At 42.9% G+C, this 25,741-nt stretch overlaps 1 protein-coding gene across 2 annotated transcripts in view; it reads right to left on the reverse strand.

Moving 5' to 3' along the window:
- The window catches only part of PRKCA (protein kinase C alpha), a 325,883-nt gene that overhangs the window by 128,833 nt on the left and 171,309 nt on the right, over positions 1-25,741 (reverse strand). The gene's annotated exons all lie outside the window — the stretch shown is intronic.

The raw sequence follows: 25,741 nt of genomic DNA on the forward strand, positions 1-25,741 counted from the left end.
AAAAAAACTGAGAGGGAACAAGAATGGGACATATTTAAGGCAACTAAAACTCGGCCAGCAGTTGATGCTCAGTTTGCAGCAGCTTCAATAAACCTTGCCAATGCCTCCCTTCACTCTCCTCTGAACAGCTGGAGTGGGGGAGGGACAACAACTAGAAAAAAACATTGCTAGGCAGCTTTCTGCCTTCCCTTCATTAGCTCTTCTACACTCATCTCCCACACCCCTAGATCTGGTCAAAAGACTTCAAAACCAACGCTTAGGAAATACAAGGTACCTCCCAAAATGTATACAAAGTGTCTTGTGTCTTTCCTGTTTGTTGACAATTCACATCATTATTCAACAATGCTCTTCTGGAGGCTAGCAATTCCAGATGACCTAAACGCATACCCTATTATATGAATGATGATGTCACCAAGGCCTTGTTGTTGTTTTTATGTGCTTTCAAATCAATTACAACTTATGGCGACCCTATGAATCAGCAATCTCCAAGAGCATCTGTCATGAACCACCCCTTTCAGAGCTTGTAAGTTCAGGTCTGTTGCTTCTTTTATGGAATCAATCCATCTCTTGTTTGGCCTTCCTGTTTTTCTACTCCCTTCTGTTTTTCCCAGCATTATTGTCTTTTCTAGTGAATCCTGTCTTCTCATGATGTGTCCAAAGTATGATTGCGGCCTATTGCCGAAATAAAACACAAACACCATTCATTGGGTTAAATCATGGGCCACTTTATTAACGGAATCAATTAGAATAATGAACCTGCAGAGGGGAAATCAAGTGCGGGAGCATTCTGATGATCCAGGCAAAGCCTGCTTGCAGCCGTAGGGTGACCAAACCTTGCCTGAGCCCGGGGCTGCCCTGTGCCAGACCCCAGCTCAGGCCACACCCTGAAGATGTGTAGGGGGTCCAACCCACATCACCGCCCCCCGGAGCCGTGAAACTCCGAGCGGATGAGGCACGTTGGCCCCAAAGGCGGCCCGTGTTCTGCCCCCTGGGCCGTATAGCCCTGAGCTGCAGGCCCCCGGACCGCCAATCGCCCCCAAAGGTGCCTAAAGGTGTCACCTAGCTGCCCTTCCCCTTTAAACCTTTTCCCGCACTTCTTTGCCACAAAAGGGGGACAAGCCTCTGCTTAGTCTCCCTTTACCCCACACCCAATAACCTCTGCAGGTTCATCAGGAAGATGCCATCGTTACCCCACAAACTGCATGTCCACGCATGCCTGCCACTGAGGGCCTTGCCTTCCATGTCTGACCACATCAGACGACCCAAGGCTACCGAGGCCTCAACTGCATGTCCTCACATGCCTGCCACTGAGGGCCTTGCCCTTCCTGTCTGACCACAGCAGACGATCCGAGGCTACCGAGGCCTCAACTGCATGTCCTCACATGCCTGCCACTGAGGGCCTTGCCCTTCCTGTCTGACCACAGCAGATGACCAGAGGCTATTGTGGCCTCACTGCATGTCCTCACATGTCTTGCCCTTCAGTAACCAAGGTAATTCCCACCCAGGGAAATGACCACCACCTGCAGAACCTTCCGCCCTGAACCCTGCTGGAACGACATGGGTAGGAGACCATTCCAGCGCATACTCTGTCGGCCCAGCCACCAAACCGTGGCCCACCATCAGAGGCCCAGCTGTGAACCAATGTGTGTTTGCGGCCCCAAGGCCAGCCTATGAGATCATGCCATGGCTGCAGAGTAGGCTGCGCATCTGCTCCATCCCCGTCCAGCAACCTGCCAAAACAGAAACAATCGTGAATAGTTGGGTCCCGGACCTTCAGACTCGCCCCCGGGGTGAATGTATTCCATGCGCCCCCTACTTCCACCTCCTGACGGCGTGCACCTGCATATACCAAAACCAAATAGACTGTTCCAGATAGGCAATTCCACTGCCGGGTAGGCAACCCCCATTCCGGAGGAGCATGTCCCTCAAACCCCCATGGGTCTGCTCCCGGGCACTGCGACTCTAGACTGAAACTTTGTAAGGGAAGATCCCTCCCCCTGAATATCAGGCAACCAGGCCTGTAGCTTCAGGCCAAAAACACTATGACGCCGTCATGGGGAAGTGTCCAGTCCAGGGGGAGGGTAAAATAATGTGGAATGACTCTTGTACCCCTGGTCTGCCTGGAAGTCTGACCTGGCCCCCAAACACCCTCGCCCCCCCCATCCGGAAGGCTCCAAATTAAGTGTGAGGGCCGCTACATGCAACTGCTGAGCTTTGAAGCATGATGGTCACAGGGCACCTCCCTGATCAACAATCCCTGGCGGGTCAGGTGAACATGGAGGATGAGGATAAGGGGTATGGGGGTGTGCATGGGCCAGCTGGCCAGCACATGATATATCCCAAGACATCTGAATGGTCCTAAAGGCCCCCTGCCAGCCTACCTTGCGACACACTGACAGACAAGCCACACTCCTACCATCTGTGATGAATTCCAGCACGTGATTCATAGGAATAGGCCACACTTTGCATAGCCCCTGCCAGCCCCTAACTCCCAGGAATCCCCTCCTGCCCTCTGATAGCTGGTGAGCATGCTGGGGCAGCAGATAGGCATATGGCCACCTCTGACTCCCTTCCCCCATCTCCCAGTATGCGGTATGGGACTAGCTGAGTCGGTCCTTTAACTGAAACACCATTGATGCGCCGCAGGAAAGGAGGGGGCCACATCACAGGTTGGCGCATAAGGCAGCCAAAAACTTTGAACTTGTGGTAAGGCTGTGAAATCCCTGTTATGGCACCATAACCCCCACCGTAGAAGGCCCCCAACGCCTGAAGGGCAGGAAGCAAACACCTTCCCCAGCCCCTGAAAACTCCAGGATCTTGATCTGCAACAGTTCAAGCTTTTCCAGGGGAGCCTGCAGCCCTGGGTCCAAAAGTCAGTCTTAATACCCTGGAAGGTGAACACTGGGGCAGGATCTTCCCTTTCCCCAGCTGCCAAAGGAACCCCCCCCAGTTCATAGCTACGCTATAAACTGTGCCATCAGATGCTAACATGCACCCAAAGTCTGCCCTACCCGTGAACTGTAAATCATGAAAGTAGTGCCCCACTGCTTCTGAGCCCTCTCGTCTCCTGACTGTCCCTTCCAAGAAGGGGCTGAAGTGCTCCATGCAAGAATACAGCAGCCCCTAGGTAATGCTGTGCTGCATAGTTGACTTAACGGGCAAAACTCAGCAGCTCAAAATCCACCGTGTGTAACAGCCGGCAATGCAGGCAGATTAGCTGCCACACTTGCCCATAAGGCATCACTGACTGACCCCACTTGTATGACGGATGGTGAATCAGGCAGTCTTTGCCCACTGCCACTTTGGGCACTATACGGGGGGGCACTGAGAGAGCACAGGTAGGGGATGATGGGAAGGGGCCAATAACCCTGCCCAACTGTATGTCTTCATCAACTGTCCCCTGGACCAGTGCGTCCATAGGATCCGGAAAACCGCATAATAAAGAAAAACCACATCATAAGTGAGTCTCCCCATAACTGGGCAGTCTGCAAGCAAGGTCCATAGCCCTCGAGCGTAGCTGGAAAGGGACACTTTTCTCGAGCAGCCTCTGCTGGGGGCTGCTTCCCGCTCCTTTGAGGAGCCCTGGTCTTTAATAGCAGGTTCGTATTCAGCAGTTATTAGATGGCATGGAGTTAAGCAATGTCATCTTCTAATGTCTGCAGATCAAATGACTTAAAAGCACAGGACTAGAGGCCTGGAAAAAAAAAAAAAAAGGTGGGCACCTTATCTACAGACCAGTTTGTAAACTAGCTAAAGAGAAGATGCAAGCAAATGTGCAGCCTGCACGTGATTAATTCCATTATGTTTAAATAATTTACTCAGAGAAATATGAATTGGACCAATTCTATGCATACTTACTTATGAGAAAATCCCCGAGTGTATCGTTACTTCTTCCCCTGGAAGGGTGCACGTGACTGCACGCATACAGCAGAATCCTATGTGTGTTTACTCAGAATATCACAGATTAAATGGGTTTTAGAACAGAGGTTTATGGGACTTAACTGATGGAAAGGTTCATATATTCTTGACAGTGAAAAGGGGGGATGAGTTCCCTTTGCATGGTTGATTCATGTACTTTATGGTTAAAAAGGAAACATATCCCAAGGCCACAGAAGACCTAACGGGAAGCTTCTGATGTTCTGTACCTCTCTACACAAAAGCTTATTATGTCTTTACAATTCTGTAATACAACCCAAATACAGAATACTTTTTTATAGAACTGAATCAGTTGATACAAGCTAGATCAGATTGCAAACTTGCCAATTTAATATACCACCTCTCTCCCTTGTGGTATTTATAAACCATATATGTTCACTTCTCTTGCTACCGTTTTGTGCATAAATGTCATGTTAAATAACTACATTTTATTAAGAAGCAAAACTTGTATGGCACTTTATACCCAATACTATTTGGTAATACCAGTTTCAGTAACTCCAAATTTACAAGATCCAAAATAAATCAGCTGTAGAGTGAACAAAACTTATCACTCTGTGCAAATCCCATTAAAAAGTACCAATGTGTACATATCTATAGGTACACTGTATTTTTACAGAACACCTTGCACCAATTTGTGTGTGTTCTCTAGTGGGATAACCTAAAATTTATCAAATTAGTTAATTTAAGAAAGGGGCAATCACCCTGTATAAAGAATCCTATGAATCATCCTCAACCTCAATATTTACTATTGCAATACTCAAGCTTTTAAAATAGGCACAGGCCTACCCATCTTCTATATTTATTAAAAGAACCTAGCAACTAAGAAGCGTTAGATTTATTTGTGTATTTACATTGACTCAAGCTGGGCCTCTCTGTGTGCAGGGCAATTTTGTAAGAGAAAGCAAATACGCTTTCATTTCTGCAGTACCAAGAAACCGGCTTAACTAACCTGACGACAGTCTCTTGGCTGTTCATAGCCTCAAAAGCTACCTTGAAAAAGAACTCACAGCATTTCCGGATTTAAGGAGGTCCCTCCTTTCCTCAACCCTGACGAGCAGGTTTAAGATCTCCAAGCCTTTTAAGCAAACTGAATTTACATAGAGCCCAGAAGAACAACAGTGCTAGGCGCCCCAAGTAGGAACCACCAAGGAGCAGTCTGATGTCGCACAGGCACAGCTTGGGACTCCAAAAACTGACTCCCAGTTCTTGACTCCATCGTCATAATCACAAAGGTCGATTAGAGCCACGCACTTCAGCAGGAAGCACAGAAGGTAAAGAAGAAAGGACGGCGGGGTGGAGAAGGAAAAATCCACTTCTCCACCCAGCACGGCACGTAAGGGACTGGCTAATCCGTGTTAAGACACCCCGAGGACACACCCTGAGGGTCAAGCGCCCGTCCCTCGGCCAGCCACAGTCACCCACCACATACCACGGGGGTTGAGGACGCTTCGGGGGCCCGTACCTCAAACCCAGCGCGAGGCAGAGACCTGCTGCCAACACTATCCCCCACATAAACAGAAGCCCCAAGGCCTCCCTAAGTACTACACCATGCCGGGCTTGGCGAGCTGCGGGCCGCAAGGCCCCAGCAGCCCAACACGACGGTACCTTCGCTCCGCGGCGAGGAGACGGTTGGCCGGTAGGCAGCGGCTACCACCTCCTCTTCCTCGTCGTCGTGCTGCGGCGTCAGCTACCTGTCGGTCGGGTCCTCGGCTAGCGCTCCTCCCCCCAGCGTAGTTAGTCTGGGCCTGAGGCTCGGTGTCGGCCTCACTGGCCTCTCCCCCGCACCGCAGACCTGTCGCCGCCGCCGGAAGGCTTCCCGCGCCCCGTTGCAGCCGCCGCCGCAAGGCCGGCACATCAAAGGCCTCCCGGCACATCAAAAGCTCTCGCCCCGGCTGGAAAGCCTCCCGCGGGTCGCCGGAAGGCTCCCTGCGCCTTGCCACAGCCACCGCCGCTGCAAGGCCTCACTGCTCTGCAGGCCTTGCCGCCAAAATTCAAAGGAGGGCGGGAGGCTGGTGGAGTGGCCTTAAATGGCCTTCAGCTGCCCCGCCTCCTTCCTGCGTGTCACAATGGCGCGCTGGCGCGCCGCGTGCACACACGCCCACCCGATGGCAGCCTGGCTTCCGCTGTGGCCGCAAACTCGCCCCTTTGCCCGGAATTACCGGGCACGGAACGGGATAACCTCAGTTTCATCATTTTAGCTTCTAGTGGCAGTTCTGGCTTCATTTGTTCTAACTCCCAATTATTTCTGTTTTTTTTGCAGTCCATGGCATGCGCAAAGCTCTCCTCCAACACCACATTTCAAGTGAGTTGATTTTTCTCTTATCCACTTTTTTCACTGTCCAACTTTCACCTCCATATAGAGATGGGAATACCTGAAACAGGAACTGGGTTCAGCCACCTCTGGTCCCTTGATGTCTTGAAAATCACTCCAAAGACAGGGCTGTGTGCTACTGGCAACCAGCAAGTGAGAAGAATCTCAAAATGAGTACTAACTTGTCTTCATGGGCTGCCTATGCCTGTACCAAACTTCCCTCTTAAAATACAGAGATTAAGTACATGATTACAGATTTAAAGATCCTCTCAAAGGGTGCTTAGCTACCCTTTTCAATTTGCACTCGTTTCAGAAAGCTAGTATGACACAGTGTTGGACCTTTACCAGATTTAAGATGACTATATTACTTCTACAGATGGGAAGCCTATAACTAAGAGAGCAAGCCCTGCACCAGTAAAGGAAATGACTTGCTGATTTTCTGTTTCAGAGAAGGCATTGGGCAGACTTTCTTAATTAGGAATAACTATTTAGCAATAACAATGTTGAAACTTCATGGGAATGCACAAAGCACTATATGGTAACATATTTCTACTAGCAGCTTTTATTTTTAATTTTTTTTAAGAGTGTCATCAGGGTAGGAAGACACAGGAAAGACTGGCTGAAAAGCATTAACACAGAAAGCCTCTTCTTCAACAAAACTTCTACTGAAAGGATTGCTTGTGGTACTTTGGTGCCAGGGTCAATTTATTTCCTCAAAGCCAACTATAATTTATTTTCCAATTATTATTTCCTAAAGCACAGCTTACAAAAAACAAGCAAAAAAAGCTGTTTCATATAAACACTGCATAGTTTTTATTTTCAAAGGCAAGCTTAAACCAATCCCATAGCTGTATTGTCTCTCTATTGACTGAATCCCTCTCTGTTGATACTTTTCCGGCCAAGGAAAGAACAGTATATAAAATGCAAGGCAGCAGCCTATCAGCAAGCAGAAATGCAACAGACCTACAGACATTCCTAGAATTGCCTGAAAGGTCTGTGGATGGTTCCAAGATGCCAGATGTTGCCACTGACAAGAAAAACTTCTAATGCTTGACGTATGGCTCCTTTGACAGTTGCTCAAAAGCATAGATGGAAGAAAGGTAATACAGTCAATCACAGCATTATCCTTATTAAAGCAGCACAGAACTATTGCTAGACAACTAAAAATATGAAACACATATATAGCTGTTTGTATTAGATGCAATGGTTTGCTGAAAGCAGTACTTTATATGTTAATGAATATACAGATTTTGAAGAAAAAACAAAAACAAAAGGCATTTTATAAACCTTTCCCAGCCTAAGAAAAAGCAATGACCATCTGCAATAAACTTAAAATACCAGGACTGAGGGCTTTTTGACTCTTTAGAGAGGGGCAAGGGTTGCATTACTGAAAATTATACAGGGAACCATCTTTGATACTTGCAGAATTATGTTTTTCTCTATCTGCACAGATTCTTCACACTAATCGTAATAAAATAATATTCAAAATGAAACACAAATCCTATACACCACTGAATGAATTAAAAACGAAGCAAACCTGACAGATGCCAACTGCAAAATATAATTTTGCAGCTTGTGAAGTTAACAAGCAGATTTATCTACTTCTCAGTCAACTCAGGGAAGAATACTTCTTCAGTTCTAGGATAAAAAGCCAAAAAGAATCCAGGTGAGATGGCTGTATGACCAGCAGACTGAAATCAATCCAACAAGGATAATGTTTTGCACTGCTTGTACATTCTGCATGCCCACTGTTCTTCCGCTCTGAACAACTTTCATTATGTTACTTATTGTTGGTAAACCAGAATTGTACCATAAGCAGAAGATAGATAGGGATCTATTGGTAGATCTCAGGGTGATTTCCATTAGATCAGCAACATTTTCTGACTCCCAATAGCAACAAAACAACTTTTCCCACCTAAATTTGGTTGCTGAAATAAAGACTAACCAGGAGTGGACTTTTGTGTAAGAGTACAGTGAGCTCAGTTCAGTTCTGTTACTGAAAACAAAGTTTACTAGGCTCAGAAAGTGCTCAGAGGCACCCTGCTCTCATTCTAATTGCATGACTTTTGCACCTGTCTCTGGAAGTTTTGGGGATTCTAGTTAAAAAAACCCTAGAACTGGCAAACACATGATTTAAAAAAGTTATTAACTAATAACTAACACAAAATCTCACATCCAGAAGACTGGCCAGTAGCATGTTCTTTATGTGGTTGCACTCCTTCTGACAAAAAACTGGTTCATAGTTCTGGCATGGTTGGATCCATCTTTGCCACTAGAAGCTCTGGTAGTCTCAGTGGTTAGGAATGCCTTTCACCAGCTACAGCTGGTACACTAACTCTGGCAGTTCAAGGTTCTTGAACAGAGATGGTGATTGATGTACTGGTAACCTCAAGACCTGATTATTGCAAAATACTCTATGTGGGACTACCCTTGGGTCTGGGTTCAGAAACTCCAGGTGGTGCAAAACATCCTAAGCCAATCACTAAGATCATCTGGGGGAGCACTAGTAGTTCCCCATGGACCAGAAGCATGACTCATGTAAACGAGAAGTCGTAGCTTCAGTGTAGTGAGCTCAACTCTATGGAACTCCCTTCCAGTATAAGGCAGGCAGGCACCATCCTTGCTAAGTTCCAGGAGTCTGGTTATGACTGTTTTATTCCAGGAGGCCTTTGCACCATGAATACTGCTATGATGCTTTAATCCTCTGAATTTTTAAAATAAATAAATAAAAAGATAAAATGCTGCGGCTAGAATGTTGGCGGGGATAGACTACCACCAGCACTTAACTCCGGTGCTTAAAAAGTTGCACTGGCTGTTCATGTACTACTGGGCCACATTCAAGGTTTTTGAACTAATTTACAAGACCCTTAACAACTTGGGTCCAGGATATCTTAAGGGCTCCCTAATACCACATATCCCTACCCCAATCACTGAGGACTTCACAGAGTCACTGTTAGTGCCCCCTCATTGTTCAGACACATGGGTCACATTCACCAGGAGCCAGATATTCAGTACACTTATGATACCCAGTTCTATTTCTCAGTAATATCTGAATCAGGAAATGCTGTGCAAGCCCTGGACTTGTGCACTTGGTGGTGGGCTGGATGATGGCCAACAAACTGATTCTGAATCCTAGCAAGACAGAGGCTTGTGGGTATGTGATTCCTGAGTCTGGATAATTGGTCAATTGCCTGCTTTGGATGGGGTCTTACTCCTCCTGAACATTCAGGTTTGTAGTCTGGGGCTGCTCCTGGATCCACCTTTGTCACTACAGACCCAGGTGAACTCAGTGACTAGAAGTACCTTTTATCAGCTTCAGTTAGTAAGACTAGGCCCAGGACAGCCTGCCCACTGTCCTCTACGTGCTGGTAACCTCCAGACTGGATTACTGCAATGAGCTATATGTGGGGCTGCCCTTGAAGTTGGTCTGGAAGCTGCAGCTGTGCAAAATGAGGCAGCTCGACTGCTCACTGGGGCAGGGTATCACCAACTTGTTACCTCATGGGTGAAAGGATTGCAATGGCTGCCCATTAGCTACCAGACTAAGTTCAACATGCTGGTGTTGATGTATAAAACCCTATACAGGTTGGGACCAGGATGTCTGAACGATTGTCCTACCCCTTATATAGCCATTTGATCATTGGGCTCTGCAGGTGAAGGCCTCCTATAGATACCATCTCACAGGACATTCATTCAGCACAACATAGAAATTGGGTCTTTAGAATTGTGGCAACTACCCTTTGGAATTTCCTCATCTTAAATATTAGTCAGGAGTCATCTGTGTTGTCCTTTCAGGACTCAAAGAAGATCTTCCTCTTCCAACCAGCCTTTTAAGTAGATACCTTTATCCCAGTTTGCGTCTGTATTGTTTTAAAGATTTTTTTTAATGATTGGTCACTTGTTTGCCACCCTCAGGTCCTTTTGGGAGCAAGGGGAGGATATAAATTTAATCATAAATAAATAAATAAATAAATAAATAAATATAAAAATACGTAAATCGCAGGTCCAGTTCTGCAAAATTCCGCATGGCCAAGACCAGAGAGGTTGACCTTCCAGTGCTTGGAGAAGACTTATTTCAGCAGAACTTTTAAGTAGGTTTTTCTGATTTTATGGTTGATTTTAATAGATTTTATGTTTTATCCCTTATGGCACACAACTTAGAAACTACAAAATTAAGCAGTATATAAATTATTTAAATAAATTAATATTGTTAAAAATTGCTACTGTTTACAATTCTAATAATGTTAATGACCTAAAATATGCCAGCTTTTATATTATGAAATAATTTGCCACTTTTATCCCTTTATATTCTTTAGAAATACGATTAGCAAAAATATTACTCTGACCTATAATGTTTAGCTGCAATATCATTAATATATTTATATAAGGATGTGTATGAAATTTCCTTTCTTTTTAAACAACACCATTGGTGCTGATCCTGATATACAAAGCCCTATAAAGCTTAGGACCAGGATACTTAAAAGATAGTGTCACCCCTTATTATACCCAACCAACCACTGCATTCTACAGGAAAGCAACCTGCAGATACCATACTGCCAGGAAGTCCATTCCACACAATGATGGAACCAGGCCATGAATTAGCGTAGTGGCACCAATCCTTTGGAATGCCTTCCCATTACATATCAGACAGATAATGACTTTTCGGCATATGTTGAAGACTTTCCTCTTTCAACAAGTCTTCTAAGTGGAGATTTTTATCCCAGTTGGTTTCTAAACAGGATTCAAAATTGTTTTTATATTATATATGCATTTGTAAAAATTGTATATATATATACAATTAAAAATTGTAAAAAAATGTAATTGTTTTATATATGTTTTATTGTACTGTGAAGCTGCTTAATAGGATGCAATTCATAAATGAAATTATGATGATGATGAAGAAGAAGAAGAAGAACTCACTGCATTGGTAAAGCATTTTTAATTGAGACACATTTCAAGATGCACATACTAGATTGTTAGGAGAGAACATCTGTTTCGTGTACTTTTAAGTTTATATTTTACATTAATGAATGATACAGCTTGTAACATAAAAAAGCAAGATAGTCTCTGAGCCTCCTGGGTTTGATTGCTGCCTGCGATTAACGTCCTTGTTATTTATAATAGAACTGATTTAGCTGGCAAGTGCAGAAAGAAAAATGTGCCGGTACCCACAGGGGTTTCTCATTTCCTAATTTCAATATGGGCTGTTAAATTTGGAATGCACTCAGTATTTACTAACCTAACTATATTTTATATGCTCTTTTTAATGAAGGAAATGCAACTTAATTAGAGTAAACATATAAACAAGGGATCTTGTGAGAAGTCAGCTTACTGTTCTGTGCAAATTCAGGCCAAAAGGGGAACATGAATGGTTCAAGATTAAATCTCATAATAAGACTGAAATGTGACAGGCACATTAATCTTTTTTTCCCTTTCATAACCTTGCTTTAACAAAGCAAAATACAACACAATGGTGCTTTTAAAACAATTTCTAAACACACTTAACTCTATAAAACTTTCTGGCTTAAACATCCAAACCTGGAGTCTGGATTCATTAGTAATCTTGAAAGAAAGAAATACTTATGGGCTGGTCAAAATACAGGCTTTATCTTGGCTTAATAGTGATAGGCCCCATGAACTAGCAGTTTCTCAGCACTTTATTCATTTTAAACTGAAATTGCAGAGCCAACAATGGTGAATTCAGTAATAGCTGAATTCAGTAAAGTTTCGCTTGCATGTGTAATAATGTTCATGAAAGAACATTATATATGATATAATAAATTGCTTATCACATCAATTCTCATTGCCTTCTTCTTCTATTATAGAAGATCTTATATTATTCAAGAAGAAAACTGGCAAGACCCAATTGAATTTCCACATACCACTTTTAACTTGCGTTCTTCCTCCGCCTACTCTACCCTTTTCTTCTTTCACCTCTCTGCTCTTTTGATGTCAGGGGTGTAGATGTCCAAGGTCTTGGGGGAGGTCTTAGACCCTTTACTTTTTTGGGAGCAGGGTCCCTACATCTCAAGCATCCTACAAGCCAATCAGCAAGAAATGGGAGTCTGTTAGCCACTGAGAAGAATCTTCTTACATGATTCCTTGTCCTTTCCTGCTGATTAAAGCCAATTAAAGACTCTTCTCAGTAGCTAGCATACTCCCCTTTCTTCTGATTGGCTCCAAGGGACGTCTGTTGTGGGAAAAGGCTTTTTAATTCAAACCATTCCTTGTTACTCCCTCTGTTGCATCATTTGCCATACTGTTTCCTATGTCAGAAACACCTGCCTCCAACTTCTACCCATGGCTTTACATTTCTTCCTTACTCCACACTCAATTCTTCCACTTCTGTTTCAATCCAGTTTTGTTAACTACCCACATCTTGCCATGCAGACCAACTCCTGTTTACAAGTGCCTTGAATGTATAGATAAGGCAGAACATAATTTTTAAACAAAGCAAAACAAAGACACAGAAACAATCCTGCCCTTTCCACTGAGCACATATTGTTAAGACCTCTGGGTAAGATCGACGTCACATACTGTAACAAGAAGAAACAGTTTTTAGTTGTGTATGCAAAGCAATCCTGATTTTTTTGGAGTCTGAATACTGGGATCAGTTTTGTTGGTATACACAGGTATGGATTAGGGCTATTCATAGTATTTTAAAACAATTTAACGCTTTGAATCAAAGAAATCCAAATTCTGTGTCAAGAAGAGACAGATACTGTTGCCTTATGTATTTGTTCACTTACAGAATTTATTCTGTTTCCAAGTGTTGCGGAATCGGAAGCTGCCCAGGTCTCAAATACACATGATTATTGTATTCTGCTCTGCGCCTCTGTCGTCACCATATATATTCACCAAATATCAAATCCCATGCTTGTGTAGGGCTATTATGAAATAAATGCACACCTTATTATGTATTTGGGGTTTCTTAGCCACAGTGTGACTATTGTGGCTCAACACACCATAACATTCTCCTGCCACCAATTTGAAAAGCTCGTAATATATTAAAGGTACTACCTAATCTTGAATGTCAAAGTTCCAATATGAAAACCAGTGACCTGGGGGCACAGTGGGTACCAGTGCAACATCTGCTATCACATGGAATTTAAAGCTGTAACTAAGCTATCATGTACTCAAAGACAGAAACCACAAATTTAGACAGAAAGCAAGAATAGCACCAAACAACATTTTAAAATAGCAATTCATATTCTCTAAAACTGGCGGTTTCTACAAGTCTGATTTGACTTCCACCAAGATCACTGTGAATGGTGATGATGAAACAAGTTAGCAATACATCATCATCGTCATTTAAATTTGTCAGTTGCTTTTCTTCACAAAAGTGAAGCCAAAGCTACTTACAATAAATAAAAAGATTAAAACCAATATAAAAAATGAAAACAATACAAAGTAAAAAAAACCAAAAACACAATGCACAAATATAAAAGGTGATGGAACAGCCCACCCACTAAAAGAGGCTACAACATCAAGCCACCAAAACAACAAAAAACCACAGCAGTTAAATGCCAAATGCCTGGGAGAAGAGAAATGTCAATAAGGACCTAAAGACTACTCATTGCCACTGCAGATGATGTAGCCCTATAGACCTTTTTCATTCCAGTGCATCTGACACCCTCTGACACAGCACCCACACAGCATCATGGAAGCTGCTTCCTCACAGTGGGCTCAAAGTCTTTTTCCTTGCATGAAAACCTTCCTTTTGAACACGTTGCTCTTTTTAAATCACAGTAACTCAAGGTCTGACATTTTAACAACACTGGAAAATCCATTATTGTTCTGAATTTTTAAAAAAATTAACAGAGTTTTCACTTCCAGCTGCAACCCCACATGTCATGCTGAATCTTGCTCTGGAGGACCACACCCAACTTCAGGAACAGCTTTTTGAGCTCTGTGAGGGATTGAGGAGGGAGGCCTGGAGAACCCCAGCAGATGTGCAGTGTGTTCCATGTATGTCACTTTGGATCCTTGTCTATGTATCAATGGAGCTTCATTAAGCTTTCAGTTTATCCATGCCAATCAATTATTTGATAATAATGTATCTATGTAATGATACAAATAATAGGCAAGTCTATCTTCCCTTACAATTAAATACTCTTACAAGTCAATGTCTATAAAAATATTCAAAATCCTTGTATGCATGTCAAAAGACTACTTTGCAGTTTACTAAACCTCATCTAAAGCTCTATAAAAAGGAACAAATACTAACTAATCCATAAGCACAAGGGAAATTTGCAGTACTTGACCAACTGTATGAGTCTGCAGTATTTTAAAAATGCAGAATGACTTTTACTACGAAACAAAACAATTATTTGGCAAGCCAGCACAGAGCAGCACTCAAGTCTTCAATACACTAAACTCTCTTTAAGTGGAGGAGGGGTGGGGAGAGAGAGACAGGGAGAGGGGGGCAAAGTATGAAAACCACTCATTTTCCCAATCAAAAATTACAAACACGTTTCTATGATTAATAGGTAATGCCATCATAGCATCTTTGTAAATTTGTGACATATTTGTATGTAAGTAAAATACACTCTAAGCATATGTTCTGGTCTCTGGATGGAAAGAAAAGAAGGGACCAAAAACTTTTCATCTAACTGGAATACAAAGATTTTAAACTGCAGAGCAAATATTTCTGAAATTAGCAGCCAAAACTACATTATTTCCAGTGTTCTCAAGAGAAATTAGCTTCTTCCTAGTTATTCTTTCTAACCACTAAAAACATGTAAGAAAACTGCAAACTTCCTTTACATAAATAAACCCTCAGATTGTATCATAAAGATATTGTTCAGAGAGCACCAATATCACATTATAGATTAAGTCGAATGAGCCATTTATTGAGCCAGAACATCAGCATCTCAAGTTAATATTTATTTCATGTTACAAGAAACAACATACTTTCTGTGTAGGTGTTTTGCATGTGAGTCAATCATTTTTCAACCCCATTGCTGCACCCCAAATTGGCTTGGGGTGGTTCTCAACATTGGGGCTTGAACCTACTCATTAAAAACAAACAACCCACGAATGTGTTGCTCAACTCTTAAGAGGAAATTGTCCCTTCCGCCTATGGTAATGGATGGCAATCTACCCAGTTCTTATGTAAATATTATTTTACAACACTTAAAAAAAAAATAGCAGGACGTGGCTACTGGCAGGTTGATCAAGGAAACTCTTTCCCAGTGCCTGTGTGTTAACTGATAATTGAAATCAACTGTTTTATGTTCACCTATCTGACTCCATCTGTCTGGTAAAAACCCAACCAAATCATCTGCCAGAACTGAACATTCAAAATTCATTCTATAAAAGTCAGTTCCAGCAAGTATGACCATATAAATGTTGTCATTCACTTCTTACTGTTTTAAAAATTCTGAAAATTGTTCTGGAATACTCAGAACCAATTGAAATGACTATTAAGTTGAAATCAGAAATTCTAAGTAGCTTAGAATGCATTCACTGACTGACCTAAAAACAAATGCCTCCGAATACAATGTCACCTGATCACCACTGGCAATCCAAACCACCACTTAGGTCCATTGATTCCAGTGGATTTACTCTAAATAGAATTTAGTTGGATACAACCCTCTAAGTCCAAAATTTGCAGCACATTTTGACAGTATGAATCTAGGACTTCACATTTAAAAAATTGAGAGGACATCCTCAGTTCAGTACTTTAAGAGCTCTTGTCAATTATCAAGCCAGTATATTTGTGTTAGAAGCCCCCCAGTTAGTTCTGCAAATTACCCTCCAGTATTTTTGAAAAATCCCAAAGAAATTAAAAGCATGAAATAGTAAAGCATGATGACTGTCTCCAGAGAATTCCCTTATATCATTGGATACTTCTTGGCCCAATCATCCACTTTAGCTCCTATTGGGTGGGGGATATAACCTTCAGCTGCATCATTAAAATTTTTTTCCTACTTTTGCAACTATGCTGACACATCACCAGAGTATTTCCAATTTGGTAGCCCATGCTGATACAAGCTGCTCTTTTGAGTTTCTAGTGTCAGCAAAAGGATACATTAGAAACCATGAAGCAAAAACAAAACAACCACCACCACAACAAAACAACAGCAGCAAATGAAAGCCACCTACATAAATAGCCATATGCAGCTAATATCTTGATAGCATACAGTTTAAAGATAGAAATGCCCATTGAATGTTAAATGAACGCATACAGTTTCCTCCGCAAACATGGTGGAATTATGTACTGATAGGAGATAAGAATATCACTATGAGTATACAGAGTATTAACAAAGCTGGTTTTGTGCTAAAGTCCTCTGGGACCACAGACCGTTTATCACCTGCAGAAAAAGGACACTAACTGAACACTCCACTTCATGTTTATACCAGAAACTGTGCAGCCCTCAAACAAAATGACACTCTACATACTGACTTATACCTCTGAAGCTAAAGCATAGTCCTTTGTCTGGGAAGCTGAGGTGGTTGGCTCTCTGTTCTTCTTCCCGATGAAAGCCTATTCCTTTGTTTGATATTAGATTTGTCAAGGAAGCTTAAGAGAGCCTTTATTGCAGGGATGGGGAAGCTGCGGCCCTTCAGATGTTTTTGGACTCCAACGCCCATCATCCCTGGCCATTGTTCATTCAATCTGGGTCTGATGGGATGTATACTCCAGTAACATCTGGAGGGCCATAGGTTCCTCATTCATCTTCTACAGCTCCTATAAGATGATGCTACGCAATATGGAGATCATATCCTGATTCACTTCCCTATCAGAGCAGTGTGATGTATGGGACATCAGTGCTTTCCAAATGTAACAGGAAAATATCAATACATTATGGTTATGTGAGTAATTTTTAAAAAGCAGGATTTTAAAGAAACTTTTTAGTTTTGAAATTTCCACAAAATGTGCCTCTTAAAAACAACCTGTTTTAAAATGAAACCTGAATTTTAATACTTTTCAAGTCTACAGATAATCGCTTAAAGCAAATCATGACCATGATATGTACTGAGTTAAAAGTTGTTTTTCTACGTAAAATAAGAACTGGCGGTGGGGTGGGGGAACAGAAATCAGATTGCTGGCATTACGCATTATTGGTGGCATTGTGTCATTTATTGTGCTTATAATTATTGGCAAATCATCACAGGTGCTACGATTCAATGCCATCCAGTATTTCACCAGGATTTTCAACAGAGACCATATGGATGATTTTATTCTCCTTCCCTATGATCATTGTGGCATGGGCTTTGCAATGTGACCAGGTCTAATATTATGAATATTTGAATTAACAGCATATGCATTTATTTCCTACCTCATGGAAAAAACAATACCAATCCTTGCTTCTGTAGAGTTAGATACTTACACCATGATTGTACATGTATTTACTCCCAAGTAAATACAGACCTGAGCTCCTACTGGAAGGAAGGGTGAGATATAAATCTAATAAATAATAATAAATTATAAATAAGTATACAACTTTGTTCAATAGGGCTAAACAAGATTGCTTAAGACTGAAGCCTTGGGTTTCAACTGAGTGAACTTATCTTGTTTAACATCCTTTCATGCACACAGAAAAAAACCCTGTGCATATTGGCTGCATGACCAAAGGTTTTCATTGATGTTATTAGGTTGTATTAGTTGCAAACCAGTATCTTTTGTTACAGGTAGCAGGCATGCTTATTTAGGAAAATATTTGCATTTCCATATGGGGAACATAATCAATGCTGGATAGTTTTCACTGATGACTGAACACCAATTTAAATCAAGCTTTCTATTTTGAAATTAATATATTGTAGTTCTCCAACAAGTATGCTGTAACGATTAAAATTTATATCTGCACACAGAAAATAATAAGAAATGGAAGAAAATTTCTCTCTCTGTAAAGGCAGATTGCCTATATGATTTAAGTTGCCAAGAGCTGTTTGGCTGGCTAATTTATCACCAGTATACAGTATACAATTTATTTGGCTTTATAACGAAGGAACTTGGTTCCCAGACCTTTGAGAAAATTTTGCCTATTAAAAGAATTAGTTTAAACAGAAGTGGCAAGAGTGAATTTATGAATAGCTGACTAAGAAGGAGTCTGGATGAGGAAAAAAAACCAAATAAACTCTACCACTGATTTCCTTAAGCATCCATAAATCATTTTTCTCTTAGCAATGATTACATCTGTAACTGTACAAAAAGTGAATCAATTCCAACTTTTTCCACCAGCAGCTATTGCAAAATATTTATTGACTCTCATAGTACTTTAAATTTAAATAGTGTAAAAAACTTTAAAAGTCTCCTAAGGTAGCATTCTGGAGCAAACTACATAGCAGAATTTGAGAAATAAAAGAGCATGGGTCAAGCAGTAGTATTTTTGGAAGACAGAGTAGACATATTGAATGAAAGAATAAGCAAACATTCCAGAATGGTGAGATATATAAGGTTTAGAAAACAGAGTTCAAAGATAGCATTTACTAAGTGTGTGTAATGGCTGTGGAAGAACCCTGAATTCTGAATCAAAGCATGGTACTTCAGAGGCATGTCTGAGGTGAAGCAGGATTTGTATGCCTGGAATTGAAGTGGGGAACCCCCTCAAAGTGCAGCGAGGCATTTCAGTTATTTGGATGCCAAAGAAAAGCTACAGATAAATAAGTGTCTGCTAAGAGAGAAATTAATGCCTCTAACCTTACTAAACAAGGAAAAGGCCGGAGGAAGGCAGAGCAGACACTGAGGTGGGGAGAGGGAGATATCTATTGTAACTGACAGGTTTCTAATAAAAGTGAAATATTTTACCACAACCCTCTAAAATCCCAGTAATTTGGGAGAGAAAAGTAAAAATGTTCAGCCCCACCAATCAAATTTAAAGGTGACTAGCACAAAAACAGCTTGATTGACTTGTTTACAATTTTTCAGATTTCTTACCTATGACACCTTTCTTACGTCTGCTATTTTCAACCAAAACATTGGGGGAATCCTTTTTTACTGGCCCCAAAACTGCCCTTAAGAGTAAACCACTGCAGTTACCCTTCTGAAATCTGACAGGATTCATCTCCTCAGAAGGTGCAAGCCAGCAATTTTTTTCATTTCTGCCAAAAAAAAAAAAGTTAAGACACTTCCTTTAAAATAGTGTTAAATGATGCTGAGCACAAAACCTCCTGGGCTTATTTGTCTGTACATTAGCAGCCTTAATCCACTCTGGAGAGGCTACTATGCCTGCAAATTTCATCCACTTCTGTCAAAAGGAAAAAAGGTTATAGTCATAGTTAAAAATTTCCAGTCATGAATTTGGGGGTGGGGTGAGTCTCTTCCCGCCTCCAAAAGCAGACTCTTCCTTACATCCTGAGACACACCAGGCAAACTGAGAAGCATTTCAAACCAAAGCAGGCTATTTTCCATAGTGCCAAACCAGTCCAAACTATATCTTGTGATCCATGCATACTTCTAGCATTTATTATCTTAAAATCTGCTTCCTGACTCCTAACAGAGCAGAGCAGAGGGAGCTGTCTCAGTTGATCTACAGGTGAGGACATAAAAACAAGCCAGCTTTCAGAGAGAGAGCAAACAGAGTGAGCGAACAGGGAGGGCAAACAGGAGTTTCACAAAGGAGTTCAACAGGGGAGGTCAAGGGAGAGGTCCCTAAAAACAACAACAACAACAAAGCAAACAAATTACTAATTCTCCAGTGGGACTCTCAAGTTTACCCTGAAGTAGGACAGGACAAAGCACAGGCCCCTCCAAAACAAGTAGTCAGCAAGAAACAAAAGGAGGAAGAGAGTATGAACGGGAAGCATTCTCCAGTGGTTGTGACCTGCAAGGTGTGTGCCATGTTTGTTTTCTTGCCTGAGAACAACATGGCGTACACCTGCAACAAGTGCAAGCTTGTGGCACTGTTGGAAGAAAAGGTGAGAGGCCTGGAACGGCGGGTGGCCACACTGAGGACTATAAGAGAAGATGAAGAGTTCTTAGACAGAACGCTGGAACAACAGCACCAAAGAGAAGTGGAGGTGCAGGAGCAACAGCATGTGGTAGCAGAAGAGGAGACTGCTTTGGAGAGGAATAACGAAGTGGAGGAAACTCCATGGGAAAGGGTGACAGGAGCAGAAGAGCTAGAAGACACCCGTCACCAGTGGAGCTATGGAACCGCTTTCAACCACTCGAGGAGAAGACTGGAGGACAGCCTGTGGTGGAAGAATTACAGGAGACTCTGAGTGACAACGAGCAAGAGGCTGAAGCTCAATCAAGCAGGGACAATGAAACCACGCCCCACAACAAGATGAGAAGAGTATTAGTGGTGGGAAACTCCCTACTGCGAGGGATCGAAACCCAAGTATGCAGAGAAGATTTGTGGACTCGCCAGGTATGCTGTCTACCAGGAGGACGGATTAGAGATGTGACTGAAAGGTTGCCATCACTCATCAAGCCCACCGAAGGTATCCCTTTCTCCTCATCCCTGTGGGAACAAATGATACTGCCAAACAGAGCTATGAAGAAAACACATCAGACTTTGAAGCTCTCGGAAGGAAGCTCAAGGACTTTGGGGCCCAGATAGTTTTTTCATCCATCCTTCCAGTACTTAGAAGAGGAGTAGAAAGGGAAAGAAAAATACTCCGTGTGAATGAATGGCTACAAAGGTGGTGCAGACGTGAGAGATTTGGATTCTGGGACCATGGGCTATGGTTCCTGGAAGATTTATTTATTTTATTTTATTTCATTAAACTTATAGACCGCCCCATAGCCGAAGCTCTCTGGGCGGTTCACAAGAACAAGAAAACATCAAAAATACAATAAACATGTAACAATATAAAACACATTAAAAATTGAAAATGTTAAAAGATTAAAACAATGTCAGCGCATACTAAACATATTAAAATGCCTGGGCAAAGAGGAAAGTTTTAACTTGGCGCCGAAAAGATAGTAACGTTGGCGCTAGGCGTATCTCCTCTGGGAGGTTGTTCCACAGTTCGGGGGCCACCACAGAAAAAGCCCTTTTCCGCGTTGCCACCCTCCGAGCTTCCTTATACGTAGGAACTCGGAGGAGGGTCTTTGATGATGAGTGTAATGTACGGGCAGGTTCATATCGGGGAAGGCGTTCCAACAGGTATTGTGGTCCTGTGCCGTGTAGGGCTTTGTAGGTTAAAACCAGCATTTTGAACCGGGCCCAGAAACAAATAGGCAGCCAGTGCAGGTGGGCCAGAATCGGTGTTAATGGTCAGACCGTCTGGTCCCCGTTAGTAGTCTGGCCGCTGCATTCTGCACAAGCTGCAGTTTCCGAACCATCTTCAGAGGCAGCCCCACGTAGAGCGCATTGCAGTAATCTAATTTCGAGGTTACCAGCGCATGAACTACTGAAGCGAAGTTCTCTCTGTCTAGATAGGGGTGTAGCTGGGCCACCAGCCGAAGTTGGTAAAAAGCACCCCGAGCCACCGAGGCTATCTGAGCCTCAAGTGACAGGGATGGGTCTAAAAGGACTCCCAAGCTACGAACCTGTTCATTCAGGGGGAGTGTAACCCCATCCAGAACAGGTCGAACATCCACCATTCTGTCAGGAGAACCACCCACCAGCAGCATCTCAGTCTTGTCTGGATTAAGCCTCAGTTTGTTAGCTCTCATCCAGTCCATTGTCGCAGCTAGACATCGGTTCAGCACATCGACAGATTCACCTGAAAAAGATGAAAAGGAGAAACAGAGCTGCGTGTCATCAGTGTACTGATGGCAACGCACTCCAAAACTCCTGATGACCGCACCCAGCGGCTTCATATAGATATTAAAAAGCATGGGGGACAGAACTGACCCCTGCGGGACTCCATACTGGAGATCCCAGGGTGTCGAGCAGTGCTCCCCAAGTACTACCCTCTGGAGACGACCCACCAAGTAGAAGCGGAACCACTGCCACACAGTACTGCCCACTCCCAGATCAGTGAGTCGTCCCAGAAGGATACCCTGGTCGATGGTATCAAAAGCCGCGGAGAGATCAAGGAGAATCAGCAGGGTCACACTCCCCCTGTCTGTCTCCCGACAAAGGTCATCATACAGGGCAACCAAGGCTGTCTCCGTGCCAAAACCTGGTCTAAACCCGACTGAAATGGATCCAGATAATCGGTTTCATCCAAAAGTGTCTGGAGCTGGTCGGCAACCACTTGTTCCAGGACCTTGCCCAGGAACGGAACATTAGCTACCGGCCTATAGTTGTTAAGATTTTCTGGGTCCAGGGACGATTTCTTCAGAAGTGGTCTTACTATTGCTCTTTCAGGAGGCCAGGGACCACTCCCTCCCGCAATGGAGCATTAATCACTGCCCTGGCCCAGCCAGCTGTTCCATTCCTGCTAGCTTTTATTAGCCAAGAAAGACAAGGATCCAACCTAGAAGTTGTTGCACGCACCAGTCCAAGCACCTTGTCAACGTCCTCAAGCTGTACCAACTCATCCAAAAAATTAGGACAAGACTGTGTGCTGGACACCTCATTCGAACATTGGAGTCTAAGTCCTGGTGGATGCAAGAGATTTTATCCTGGAAGTGCCTAGCAAATTCATTACAGCGCGCCTGCGATGACTCCATCATGTCCGTAGGTAGGGCCAGAATGTAATAGCCCTCGGACAATTTTAAAAAGCTCCACTGGACGGCCGATAGATGATTTAATGGTGGCAGCAAAGTGTTGCTTCTTTGCTGCCTTCACTGCCCCCAAGTACAACTTAGTATAGGCACTTACCAGTGCATAATTGCATCCATCCGGAGTTCGTCTCCATCTGCACTCAAGCCATCTTCTTTGCTGTTTCATCGCTCTCAACTCCAGAGTATACCATGGAGCTGCATGAGCTCTACACCGAAGAGGGCGCACAGGGGCGATCGTGTCAACTGCCCAGGTCATTTCTGCGTTCAACAGTTCCACCAGGGCTTCAACAGGAGCGCCAGCCTTATCAGCCGAAAAACTCCCCAGAGCCCTTTGAAAATCCTCAGGAATCATTAGTCTCTGGGGGCGGACCATCTTAATGGGTCCCCCACCCTTGCAGAGGGAAGATGGACTGCTGGCAAGTGATGGGTTGCATCTCACAAGGACTAGGAAGTATGTGTTTGGCCACAGCATGGAGAAGTTCATCAGGAGGACTTTAAACTGAATCCTAAAGGGGAGGGAGATGTAAACTTGGTGGTAACGACTGATGAAGGCTTATGCACAGTAGCGGGACCAGAGAGATTGGCTCTAATAGGGCCCAGTAACAGTCCTCAGAAAAATGTAGCAAGGAAGCCAAGCCATAAATCACATGGTCTTCGATGTCTGTATACTAATGTGCAGAGCATGGGAAACAAGCAGGATGAACTTGAACTCTTAATACAGGAGGGCAATTACGACTTGATAGGTATAACTGAAACTTGGTGGGATGACTCCCATGACTGGAATACAGCAATTGAAGGATACAACTTGTTCAAGAAGAACAGAAGGAATAAAAAGAGAGGTGGAGTTGTGCTATATGTTAAAAATATATCTCCCTGCACAGAAATACACGAAGATGAGCTTGGTAGCTCCACCAAGAGTATCTGGATTAAAATTAATGGGGCAAGTAATAAAAGGAATGTGGTGCTTGGAGTCTACTACCGACCACCGAATCAAGGAGAAGATGAGAATGTAACTTTTGAAAAGCAAATCGCCAATGTTTTGAGAAGGCATGATGCAGTAGTAATGGGGGATTTCAATTATCCCAATATCTGTTGGGAGACAAATTCTGCCAAACATGGCCCCTCCAAGGAATTTCTGACTTGTGTTGCAGATAACTTTCTCCTACAGAAAGTGGAGGAAGCAACCAGAGGATCAGCTATCCTGGACTTGATTCTAACCAATAGAGATGATTTGGTGGATGAAGTGGCAGTTACGGGAACTCTGGGGGAAAGTGACCACACCATACTTGAATTCTTGATTTTAACAGAAACAAAAGCTGAGAGTAGCCATACGCTGGACTTCAGGACAGCTGATTTTAATAAACTCAGAACAATTGTAAGTATGGTTCCATGGCAAGCCACCCTAATAAGAAAAGGAGTCCAAGATGGGTGGGAGTTTCTAAAAAAGGATATTCTAAAAGCGCAATGGCAAGCAATTCCAACAAGGGAAAAAGGGGGGAAACAACAGAAGAAGTCAATGTGGCTTCACAAAAAGCTTAGAGATGACCTGAAAACAAAAAAAGGACACATACAGGAAGTGGAAAGAAGGCCATGCCACAAAGGAAGAGTACAGGCAGGTATCATGGAATTGCAGGGATGGTGTCAGGAAAGCTAAAGCTGAGAACAAGCTGAGACTAGCGAGGGATGCTAAAAGCAACAAAAAAGCTTTCTTCAGGTATGTCCACAGTAAAAGACAGAGAAAAGAAATGGTGGCACAGCTACTCAATGAGGATGGCAAAATAATAACAGATGACAAAGAAAAGGCAGAAGTCCTCAATTCCTACTTTGGCTCAGTCTCCTCCCAAAAAAGGGCTATGACCCTCCCGGGAAACATGAAGTAGAAGGGGCAGGATTGGAGCTTGAGCTTGATAGACAAATGGTCAAGGAATACCTAATCACTTTGAATGAGTTCAAATCTCCAGAGCCCGATAAACTGCAGCCTAGAGTATTGAAGGAACTGGCTGAAAAACTATCAGAACCGCTGTCTAATATCTTTGCGAAATCATGCAGGACCGGTGACGTGCCGGATGACTGGAGGAGAGCTAATGTTGTCCCTATCTTCAAAAAGGGCAAGAAGGAGGAATCGGAGAAATACAGACCAGTCAGCCTAACATCAATCCCTGGAAAAATTCTGGAGTAGATTATAAAGCAGTCAATCTGTAAGCACCTTGAAAGCAATGCAGTGATTACTAGGAGCCAACATGGATTTATGAAGAACAAATCCTGCCAAACTAATCTCATCTCATTTTTTGATCGGGTAACCTCCCTTGTAGACTGTGGGAATGCTGTGGACATAATATATCTCGACTTCAGCAAAGCTTTTGACAAAGTGCCCCATGATATTCTGATTAGCAAACTAGCTAAATGTGGGCTGGATGAAACAACTATCAGATGCATCCACAGTTGGCTCCAGAATCGTACTCAAATAGTGTTTATCAATGGTTCCTTCTCAAACTGTGTGGAAGTAACGAGTGGGGTACCACAGGGCTCGGTCCTGGGCCCAGTGCTCTTTAACATTTTTATTAACGACTTGGATAAGGAGGTACAGAGTATGCTTATCAAATTTGCAGATGAAAACAACAGAATGAAGTTCAACAGGGATAAATGCAAAGTTCTACACTTAGGAAAAAGAAACCAAAGCCACAGTTATAAGATGGGGGATACTTGGCTCAGCCGTACGACATGTGAGAAGGATCTTGGAATTGTCGTTGATCACAAGCTGAATATGAGCCAACAGTGTGATGTGGCTGCAAAAAAGGCAAATGCTATATTAGGCTGCATTAACAGAAGTATAGTTTCCAAATCGCGTGAAGTACTAGTTCCCCTCTATTCAGCACTGGTTAGGCCTCATCTTGAATACTGCAGTCTCCGCACTTCAAGAAGGA

This window comes from Rhineura floridana, chromosome 3 (assembly GCF_030035675.1).
Source record: "Rhineura floridana isolate rRhiFlo1 chromosome 3, rRhiFlo1.hap2, whole genome shotgun sequence".
Taxonomy (NCBI): Eukaryota; Metazoa; Chordata; class Lepidosauria; order Squamata; family Rhineuridae; genus Rhineura; species Rhineura floridana.